This window comes from Cavia porcellus, unplaced genomic scaffold (assembly GCF_034190915.1).
Source record: "Cavia porcellus strain 051 isolate PalLab524CR breed Dunkin Hartley unplaced genomic scaffold, mCavPor4.1 scaffold_18, whole genome shotgun sequence".
NCBI classification, from domain to species: Eukaryota; Metazoa; Chordata; class Mammalia; order Rodentia; family Caviidae; genus Cavia; species Cavia porcellus.
The window spans coordinates 64,829,828-64,841,915 of NW_026947501.1; positions in this window are offsets into that span (position 1 = coordinate 64,829,828).

Below are 12,088 nucleotides of genomic sequence, written 5' to 3' on the forward strand. Positions count from 1 at the left end.
CTTTATATTCTTGACCTAGATGGGGAATATTATCTTTCTCATGACTTCTATTACTCCATTGGACATGAATAGTTCTTAACCTCTCATCTCATCAACATTTCTGTCTTTAAAACTCAAGTTCATCGGGGATTTAACTACACTATCTTCCTTCCTTCAAACTCATATTTTCATATCAAATCAATGGAGAAAAATATCTGTATGTAGGTGATGAGAGAGTAAGAAATTTCTGACCTACACTATAGCTAAGATTTAAAGAGAAATACTCTGTGTCTGAGGACTTAGAGATGTGTCAGGACAAAGACTTAGAATGGTGATTCCAAAAAGAAGATACAGCTGAAGCCATGTGATCAGGTTTGTTCCACCTCCCTGGTGTGTGTTCCAGGCCTTTCAGTTTCACACATGGGGCTCAGGGTTCTGTCCCTTATACCACAAAAGATCTGCCTATAAAGGAGGAAAAAAGCATTCTAAATATCTAGAGAATTCTTAAGGAGAAGCAACACTGCTTTGTTTGCTCTGACTACTTTCCCTTGTATTCCCCGAGAATAAAAACAGCTTCAAAATTCAATCTACAATTAAGTTTAAATTTTCAAACCTTTTCTGTTAATCCTTCCTTAGTTGACATAGATTGTATTCCCAGTTATTAATAGAAGTGTAATTTTGGAGCTTAATTAAATGCTAAAATTACATTTCTGTCATTAAAAATGGTTTTAGATTTTTTTGTTTTTTTTTTCTAATGAGCTGTTTACTCCGTTGATAATTAAAGTGTGGACAATGGAGAAGATTCAAAACAGGTCCAAAATAGTCAAAAAGAAATAGCTTAGCTATTGATAAAAATAATAACCTCATGTACAGCAGGGGGTGGTAAGAAAGCTTAAATTTATTGCTGCTGTGTTGAATGTGCAAATGTCACTTCCTTAAAAAGGGAAAATTAGTTTTTAAGCCTGGTTTAGCAGCCAGAATCTCTGACTGTCTGCATAATATTGGATTTTTCAAGGCTTCTATGATGCCCCGGGGTGTGGTGTTTTGCATACAAATTGCAGTTATATAATGCTGAAGATGTTATATAAGGAAAAAATGAACACCCAAATCTTACCATTTTATTCTTTTTCATTCTTCTTTACGGTAGCTCTAATCATTGCTCTCAGCTAGCATCTATAAACACCTACTGAACATCAGGGATTCCTATAGGTTTTACACCTCATGACAATCATTTGAAAGAAGTGAAATTAGCCAATTTTTGTACATGAAGATGCTGAGACCCTGAGAATTTAGATGGTTCACCCATGCATGTAGAAGGAGTATGATTATTGTTCCATACTACAGCTTCTCAAACCAGAGAATGCATAGGAATTTCCAGAGGACTTGTTAAAGGACAGTCTGCTAAGCACTAACCCAGAATGAGTGATTCAGTGATTCTTGGGGTGGAGACTGGGAGTGTGCCTGCTGACACACGTGGGTCAGAGAGCGCCACTTGAAAAATTACTGCTCTATGACTTGCTAAATTTCCTCTTAAACTTGTAGCTCTTAACCCCACTTTACCATCCCCTTTGAGGCTAGACACATTGGAAGCAAGTTATCTTTAGAGACAGTCCCTTTCAGAGTCAAAGGTCAAGACCCATCATTCCCATAATGGGTAGGTAGTGAGGGGAGTGAAGAAGAGTGTGAGAGATGAGAACCATCTCTTACTCTGTGCCTGGGTCCCAGCTTCCCTAAGACTTCCCCTGTTCCAGAAGGGTCCTTTGTTCAATCAAAGTGAAATTCCCACCAAGACATCATACATATATATGTGTGCATATGTATGTACTCTCCATATACTTTGTGAACTAAATTAGTTTTAAAGCTCTTTTCAGCCTTAAAGAGTTCAAATATAGTGACCAACACATAGTCTCTCCTGCTCACTCGCTTGCTCTCTCTCTCTCTCTCTCTCTCTCTCTCCCTCCAAAGATTCATGTGTTTGGAAGGCGATTTTATTTTGGGGTGATAAGGCTGACTTACTGTTGGGAGGCAGGATCTTCTTAGAACAATCACTGGGGACGTGGCCAGGAAAGATCTATCTCCCTCCCTGGTTCTTCCCTTCTGTTTCTCTGCTTCCTGGCTTCCATGAGGTGAGCATTTTTCCTTCACCCAGACCCTCTCCCTATGCTGCCAACTGTGCAAGTACTGAAATGTCTAAAACAAAAGAAACCTCTCTTCCTTCAAGTTGCAGATGTCAGGCATCATCAGTAACTAAGCCAGGAGGAGCCCGTGCTTGTGGTAAGGTATCTCTAGGAAGCTGGAATCTGAGACAAGCCCTCTTCTGTTCACACTGAGGCTGGCATGCTGTGGTAGTAAACTTGCGTAACACACAGCTGTGGTTTAGCACAGCTCTGGGTATGGATGAGGAACTTAATGAAGAGGGAAGACCCACCGTGGGTGTGAGTGGCACCAACCAATAGGCTTGTAGCCTTAATGGAATAAAAAGAGAAAAGAAGAAGGAAGTCTTCTTTCTGTTATTTTGGAGGACCTTTGGATGTTGCTATCACTTTTGGATATTGGTCTCCAAGCCGCCAGTGCGCTACTCTTCAGCTTCCTGACATGAACTCACCTGGGATTCTGCAGTGAACTCCAGGCCTGTGATTTTTAACTGGATTCTTCAGATCTCCAGTGTACAGAAGGCCCTTTTGCATGTTTTCACACCTGACTCTAGCCACCTTGCCAACCCTTATATATATTAGGTCTGTCCCTTTAGTGAACACTGGGTGACACACATGCTAAACTCTCTGCAGGATCCTGGATAGTATCTGTGTCCAGATTACCCTTAGTCTCTGCCCTTGGTTTCCTGCCAGCTCTGAAATTCTGACTCAGTAAAAATGTTCAGCTTTCTTTATCTGTATAACCTTCATAGTAGGGATATGAAATTGATATTTATAGTTATTGCAAACCTAAAATAAAGTTTATTTCTATTTATTTCGTTAGTTTTTCTGTTGTCCCCTCATTCTTTCTTATCTGTTCTTATTTTTTCCTTTATCTTTCTACTATGCTTCCCTCTCTGTCTTTGTCTCCCTGTCTGTCTGTGTCTGTCTGTGTCTGTGTGCCTGTCTCTTCTCTCTCTCTCTCTCTCTCTCTCTCTCTCTCTCTCTCTCTCTCTCCCCTCCCCCTCCACCTTATGTAGAGAGCCTATATCTACCACTGTTAATTCCCCCTAGGATTGTTAAGAGGGTTAATTTGTTTGGCCAAATGTCACAAGTACACTGTGTGTGACTAGAACTGGTAGATTGGGCTGTGTCTTAGTCACTTTTTACTTGTTGCTGAGACAAAATACCTGATGCACCAAGTTGGGAAAGGAAAGGTTTATTTCTTACAGTTTTTGGAGGTTTCAGTCCACCCAAGGCAGGATGGCATGGCAGGGCTACAGTTCAGGGCGGTTGCAAACAGTAAGGCAGAAACTAGCAAGAGAGAGACACACATTCTTCCTGCCATAACATTCCATCTTGGCTCCACCCCTAAGCCAGGGTAGCACTCACACCCCCAATCCAAGTGCTAGACAATGAACCAATCACAAATGCACAATGCAAATGCATGAGGCCTGGCGGCCACCGACATAAACCATGACAGGCTGTCATGAGAAAGTATCATACAGGGAATGGCTGGGTTATAGAAATCGGTTTTCTCACAGTTCTGGAATCTGGAAGTCCAGGATCAAGATGCTGCCATTATTTGTTCCTGCTGAGGACCCTCTTCTGGCTTCTTGACACCTACAGTCTTGCTGTACCCCTTACATGGCTTTTCCTTGTGCTACAGGAAAAAGGGAGAGACAGAGAGAGAAAGAGAGATAGAGAGATAAAGATAGAGAAAGACAGGAACAGAGACAGATTCTTTAATGTCCTAGTCTCTTATCAAATAGACACCACTCCTATCAAATTAAGGCTTTATTAACTCGCTATAGACCTCATCTCAAAATATAATTATACTTGAAGTAAGAACTTTGGCATATGAAGGGGGGAAGCCCAATCTAGCCCATGCAGTGATCTAGGTCAATCCATGAGCCTTTTTACATCTCCCATCTTCATGTATAAAATAACAGGTTTGGGCCAAATGATCTCATATATATCTTTCTCTCTATAAAGTAATTTCCTTTAAGCCTGCCAGTCTCACGGTTATACCAGACGATAGCTCTAAGTGTCCCTTAGGTCTATAACATCAAAGATACTCTATCCCTTTCATGATCTCATTTATAAAGCTCATCCCAAGGCTGATCCATTTTCTGTGGCGTGATTTGTGTTTAATAGATTCACATTGCTCTTTGCTCCTGGGTCTACCATCTGAGAGCCACTGAAGTGCCCTTAGGCTCCTCTAGTTGCTGAATCAGAGTTTTCTCATCACTCACTGTTGGTGCCATTGATACGAGGGGCTGAGGAAGTGTCTGGGGTCCTCATTTCTGCTCTTCCCAGGGGAATGAGTGCATTTGACAGCAAAGAGCCTGGTATAACCATGAGATTGTCAGGTTTGAAGAAAAACACAGTTACATTTATAGGTAAAGATACAATTCTACAAAGAAAAAAGTTAACTATTAAACTCAGAAGACCTGTACACAGACATCCATTTTATAATAAATAATTCTTGATGGCCATGGTCCCAACCTTAGTGTCTTGTGCCCAACACAGGAGCATGCAAATATGTTCATCTGGAGACTATGATCAGGCATAGGGCAGCATAAGCTTCTTACTTAGCAGCAAATCCATTAGTGGTAGAAAGAGGCCAGGGATGGTTCTGACTCAGTACAGATAACAGGAAAAGGTGGAGCCTCAGATCACATGAGCCCTTCTGATTTGGTCCCCCTGGCTTCTCAGATCTTATCTCCAGATGGGTCAAATAGTAAGCTAATAATCACCAACTTAATCATCCTAGAATAAATGCTTTTATACTAGTGGTTAAATCATTTTAGCAATTGCTTGTTAGTTCTAGAAGAAAAAAAAAAAAAGCAAAGAATGCCAGACTCTTCAAATGGAGCCCTTCAGGAAAGTAGTATTGTAACAGGACATTCGTCTGGATTTCCTTCCATCTGATCCCAGGTCCATGGTGCACGAATTTATCATCAACTTAGCATGAACTCCAGGTCTGCCTGTCATTTCTGTTTGTCTTTCTTCTCCTTTTAGCTGCTCCCTGCCACCCTGCTGACCCCTCCTCCCACACTGGTTTCCTCTGCTCCCATGGCCTGCTTTACTCTGCCTGCATCTGCATATCCACTGCCCACTCACAGTTTTTCCTTGTCACTAGAGGATTAAGTGAGCACCTATCTGCCCCAGGCATCTTATGCATGGCTCATTCCTCTGGGTTCATGTTACACAGAGGCCCTGCTTCTCACTGACTCATCTCTCTCTGCTACTTAGCCTGGGTCTGAGATTTCAATTTTAAAATGTGAATGCTTACGGCTTTCTTCATGTGGTGCCATCTGAGACTAAAAGTATGACAGCGTCTTCTGAAACTTCTATGCCAAACAAGTAGCTCTAGCCAGCCAGATTTACTCAATGCGTTTCTCCATTTTTTTCATCTTTCCACCTGGCATCCCCTTTACAGGGTGGGAGTTGGACTTGTCTGATGACGCACAGGGACCCTTGGCTATCAGTACTTGAAGGTACCATCTTTGTCCATCTCCAGTCTTGCACTTCTACAAGCTAAAATTCATTAGTATAATAATTACATACAAACTTTCCAGTGTACAAGTAGAATCCAAATGGAAGTCACTGGTGACTATTCTTTAGATATATTTTAGGAAGAAAAAAAAATAATGGACTAACCACAGTGTTCTATTTTAAATCAGCAGTTGGGGAAAGGTTAATGTTTTGTGTCTACTGTTTCTCCCAAATGCATCATTTTAATGTTCTGGCTGCTTGAATGAACAGCTTGTGCAGTGCTTCTTTGGGGCTTGTCAGTGTCACAGTGACAATAAGATTTTAAAATACTGTAACCAACATGGGGAATATTCAGAATTTGCTCTTCAATCACATTTTTACAAAGATAATGAAAATTGTTGCTATGAATATTTAACTCACAAGATGCCAAATGTCTAACCATATTTAGCATCTATTTGGGGGGAGTCTGCAGAGAAAATAGCTGCCCTCAGTACCTGGGCCAAGAGAAGTCTCCTTGATACCTCTCTAGACTAATGCATATTGGTAAGGATCATATGTATACTAGATTTTCATGATCACATATCTGCATAGCAGCCTTGAAATAATTGTGTGCCCATTGAGTTCTCAAATATGGGTTTTTTTTCATCTTGATAGTAATGCTTTCAGCTAGTACCAATAAATACAAAATAGCCATGAAAACATAGATAAATGAATAGTCATGGTTTCTTTTTCTGAGTTTCAAGATGGTAGAAGAAGAGAAGAATGTATTTGGGAATGTTGTTTCTTACTCCCATACTCAGTATTTCAATTTGAATAAGACTTGGGAACACAAAAATGACAGACGAACCCCTCATCCTCTGCAATACGCTTTAGAGACAGCTGTCAGATATTTCCAGTTGTCCACTTTCCAGGCATTTCCTGGTGGCCATGTCTTTGACTGAATCATGAGCCTACTTCTGGCTAAGGAGCTATAAGCAAATGTGTTTATGTCACTTCCAGCCAGTATATTTAGTCATCAGTACAAATCTCTCCATTTCCTCTTCCACCATGGTTGACTGAGCTACTGACAGAAGTGGTTCCTCGGGAACGTGAGTGGGATATCGTGCCTATGATTAGCTTGCTGGTTGGCCAACTTTAAATTGATCGAAATGGTGATTGCCCTGGGTGGGTCTGATCTAATCAGGTTAAGCTCTTTAAAAGAAGAGGAAGTGTCAAGACTGTTTTATAGGCTTTTTATAGGCTGGAAGGAAAGCAAACAGCTAACAAGATACATATTACATTAGGGTACTGAGTTCTGCCATGGAACTTACACTTATAATGCTCTTGAATAAGCTTAGAAAAAGACACTCCCGCACACACACACACACACACACACACACACACACACACACACCTTTTCTCCCCTGAGACCTTCTAGAAAAAGCAAAGGAACTGAATTCTCCTTGACAGAATCTGGATCATAGAAAATTTGGTCATTGAATCCACTACATTTTAGAGAGATAAAGCAGCCTCAAATGTCTTTCGGGAAATTAGATGAGGGTGATGGGAGGGAGGTACTTGTACCAACAGTGAAATCTCAACAAGAGAAAGACAGTGGAGGAACAGATGACATGGAGTTCTCGGGAAGCCTTCACCCACTGCCTACCTACAAGTAATCATCAGCCAACCTCCTTACTATAAAAGGTGATGCAAGTGGAAAACACAAACGGATTTCAAGAAGCACAGAAGTTAAAAAAGCAAATAAAATTTTCTTGAACTCTGTTGGCTTTATATGATTAAAATGTAGGACAGTAGCAGACCTTCAGTAGATAGGGGACCAGGTCCCCTGCAGTCTCTGTTTCTTGTCTAAGGAAGCCAGATCGAAGAAACAATGGACCACAACTGTCCTTTTCATGGTGAAGCCCTTGACCTGTAATTCTTGCCTGTTCTCCTGACATTAAACCACCTAACTTCAGCTCTAGACATCAAAACCATCATTTGATCAATAAACTAACTTCTTTCACCCAAGTTCCTTGCTTATGCTGCTTTTGATTTTCAAATCACATTCCTTGATTACTCCTGAGTGTCCTTCAAAACTCCGTTTGACAGTTGCCTATCGTCCCTTGACTCCCCAGGATGCTGAAGGGTTTCTTTCAGAGCACCTTGGACTTAATCTCTCTGTAAATATTTTCCATCTTTGATTATTGATGTTTACTCATCTTTTCTACTAAACTGGGAGCTCTTCAAGAGCTTAGGCTGTAATATTGCTTCAAGACACAGTGGTAGGAGTAAATCCTGACACACTATTAGGTGCTGAATAAATATTTATTGAATATGAGAAAGAATGAATTAAAAGTTTTTGAAGCTGAGCATCTGAAATCCATCTCATAGCCATAAAAAAATTCCAAAGCCATCAGGATTATTTTGATGATTGTTTCACATATTTCAAACTTGAATGCAGCTCATAAAATCATCATCATTGACATGAGGTTTCAGTTTTCAGAGCAAACACGTACAAGAACTCAGATTTAGATGCATGTGTGTACTAAAACAAGTTTCCTTTTCTGAGATGTGATTTTCTCCCTGTGGATTTGCTTGCTTCAATAATTCAACAAATAATAAATGGAATTCCATGTTTCCAAAATGGTAGAACTACAAGCAGTCAATAAAGTTGGATCCCAGCAAATAAGGAAATAAGTTTTATAGCCAAGGACACAGCCTAAAGGTATAAATTTATCTTGTCATTGTTTTTGTGCCCTTATGGACTTTCAGCTTTCTACAGTTATATATAAGCAATGAAAAGGGAAAGAGGTATGGATACCTAGACATATATAACTTTTGTAAGGCTCTTCCAAACATTTCCTCATCAAAGCGTCCACTAAATTTTGGGTCCAGTCAATCTTGCAAACGCCCCGAGAGACCAAAGTTTCATCATGGAAACAGTCAATAATGTGTCTCAGGTTCAGAACCTCAATCTACACCCAAGTTCCAAGGAACAATTTCTTGTGACTCCCTTGACTTCCATTTACTTGTGACTTGAGAATCAGAGGACCAAGTGCAAGCTCTTTCTAAACTTATACTCTCAAAATAGTTGAAAGAGCCAGATTCATAGCCTATTGGTTTCTTTAAACTGAGTTTTTCACTTAAATGTTAAGTTTTAAAACTTGGAAATTTATCTTTTAATTAACCATATCATTAGAACTGTATATTGGAGAAGATATTACAAAAGAGCAGAAAATTTCAAAATAATTTTCACTTTTTTCCCCTAACAGAAAACTTCCTTCCTAGTTATGTTTTATTTGTAGGTACATGAAAAATAAGCTTGCATTTAATGACTGCATGGCACTCTGGAGCAGAAAGTTGGAAAGAATTTCAAAATATACTTATAAAAATAATGACGGTGCAATATGTTTAAGTAGATTTCAAAATTAATAAGAAACCTTTATATTTTCTTTTCCTTTGACTCTCACAACAGCTTGGTAAGGGTTGGTTATGTAAGTAAGCAAGCAAAAATTACTCATTGGAAAGAGCAAAGATTTTAAAATTAGACTGCCTATCTTCCAATTCTAATGGTATCATTTATTAGTTTGATAATCTTTATCTAATGGCTTGATATATTCCAGCATCAATTTCTTCATAACCAAGATATTCATGCCTGCATCTTTCACTGAATAAACACTTACTGAATGTCTATCATACTCCAGGTACCTTTAGAAGTTTTATAAAATATAGGTAACATATGATGAAATTTTTAAAAAACTAATATAAAGAATAAATACATTACCCTACATGAAATGCCTAGAACATGACAGTTTTTCAAGAAACGCGATGGTCCCCTAAAACTCTTATAAAATGAAGAATAGCTCTATAATTCATAATAGTTATATAACTTTTCCTTGGTCCCATACTAGTATGAGATTTTAAAAAGTAATACTTAAAATTACTTGTCATCCATGTTCCAACAAAAATACAAAACAACAACAACACTACAGCTTAGCTTTTAGAAGAGATTGTGTAACAATTTAAATATTTACAGAAGTATCAGTTGGGTTAAGGGAACCCTAAACAAATGTTGAGGTACTTTGGAACTAAAAATGGCCAGAATTAATTAATTATTCCTAGCCATAATGGAAAAGAGGGCAAAATTCATTTAACAGAAGCTCTAGTCCTGAAAGAGCACAAAACCCTTGCCAAGATCATTCTACAGCAGGAGGAAAACAGAAATAATGAAGCCTCAGACTTGCTTTTCTTCCACTTCTTAATCTCTTGCTGGCAACTCCCACTGGTGAAACTTGAAGAAAATCAGACAAGGCAGTCTTAGTCTTTCAGTCTGTGGAACCAACCTCGTAAAGCACAGAAATTATGAAGAAAAGTAGAGTCTCCCTTTGTGCTCCAGTAACTTCCACCCTTTCTACCAGTTTTCTTTCCTTCTTTCAAGACCCACAGAAACCAGTCAGGAATGCCACCTAACTTGAAATCCACAGTAATACCAGCCCAGAGGTGGATAAGGTCATTAACACGCAGTCCTTTGCTGAGGATCTCCTGGAAAAATAAAATAATATGAAAGATGAGTTATACAACATTCAATAGTGACACACTAATAAGTAGATGCATTTAAAAATAATTGCAATGGATACATTTTGAAAAAGACAGAAGAGTTCCTGTTCCCTACCTGTCAGACGAGCAATTGTGGCTGGGTGTCTTCTTGTTGATAACCATTCTTTCTAGAGTAAGATGCAGTCTCAGCATTGTTTTAACTTGCATTGCTCCAGCGATTAGTGATGTTGAACATTTTTTCATACTTTTCTAATTTGTACTTCATCTGAATGGTGTGTATTCATCTGAGATGCTTATTTTTGCACTGGGTTTTTAAATTTGGGGGCTCTTATTTTTTATTCAATCCTTTATATGTTCCACATACTTGACCCTTGTCTGAGTAGTAGCTGGTTAAAATTTTTTCCCACATCATGGGTTGCGTTTTCATTTTGTGGGTGATTTCTTTTGCTTGTCAAAAGCTTTCTAATAAGATGAGATGCCAGCTGTTAATTCTTTGTAGTATTTCCTGTGCAATCAGATTTTTTCTGAAGTCTTTCCCTGCACCTATGTCTTCAAGAGTTCTACCTATTCTATTTTCAGAAGAATTAGTGTTTCTGTTTTAATACTTAAATATTTGATCTGTTTTAATTGTAGTTTAATGCATGCCAATAGACATGGGTCTAGTTTTAGTCTTTGGAATATAGAAAGTACCAGTTATAAAAGAGGCTGTCTTTCTTCTAGTGAATGTTTTTGGTCCCTTTGTCTTCAAGACAAATCAGGTCCTCTACTCTAGGATCAGTGAAAGAGTATGTTTGGAGTTGTTTCAGCCTCTTCCAATCTCTTCCATTGATCCTCAAGTCTGGTTTGCATTTTTTGGTTTTGGTTTTTGGTCTTGGTTTTGTTTTCACCAGCACCATCATGTTTTTATCACAGTGACTCTGTAGTACAATTTTAATTGAGGGATTACAATGTCCTTTGCCTTGCCTTTTTGCTTAGAATTGCCTTTGCTATTCTAGGTCTCTTCTGGTTCCAAATGAATTTTAGGAATGTTTTCTCTAGTTCTGTGAGGTGTGCTAATGTTATTTTGATGGGGATTGCATTATATCTGTATAACAATTTTGGGAGTGTTGGCTGATTTCACTATTTTGATTCTTCCTAAGAGCCCTGGATAGCTTTCCACTTTCTGCTGTCCTAAGTGATCTACTTATTCATGCTATTATAGTTTTCAACGTAGAGATCTTTATTTCCTTTGCTAGATTTCTTTTCCACTGTTAGTGGGAGCATAGACTAGTACACCCACTGTGGAAATCAGTGCAGAGATTCCTCCAAAAGCTAAGACTGCAAGATTCATTTGCTCCAAATCTCCCCTTCTCAATATCTTCCCAAAAGAGTTGAAGGCATCATATCACAATAATATATGCATACCTATGTTTATAGCAGCACAGTTTATAGCAGCTAAATATTGGAAACAACTCAAATGCCTATTAACTGAGGAATGGATAAAAATATGTATTTGTTTTTATACATTCATAAAGAAGGAGACATAGCTACATGGATGCACCTTAAAATCATACTCTTAAGTGAAATAAAGCAGACATACATGTGGAAATATCATACTATCTCTAACAAGAGAAACAGTAAATAAGAAACAAAATGTATAATAAATATTGTGAAATATGAAAAAAATTGTTCAAGAGGAAAAGAGAACTAGGGAGGGGAGAGGGAGAAAGAATGGGGAAAGAAAAATGAGAAGAATAAAATAGAAATGAAGCTTTGTGACTCATGAAGGGAAGAGGAGTTGAAAGGAGGGGAGGTGATTAGAAAAAAGAGAAATCAAGATACATCATGTAAAGGTACAAATTCCATATAACAAATGTGATCATCATATATACCTGAATTGTACCAATAAAGTTACTTAAACTAACAAAGGAATCATAAGATACACAGAAATCATTGGTTCA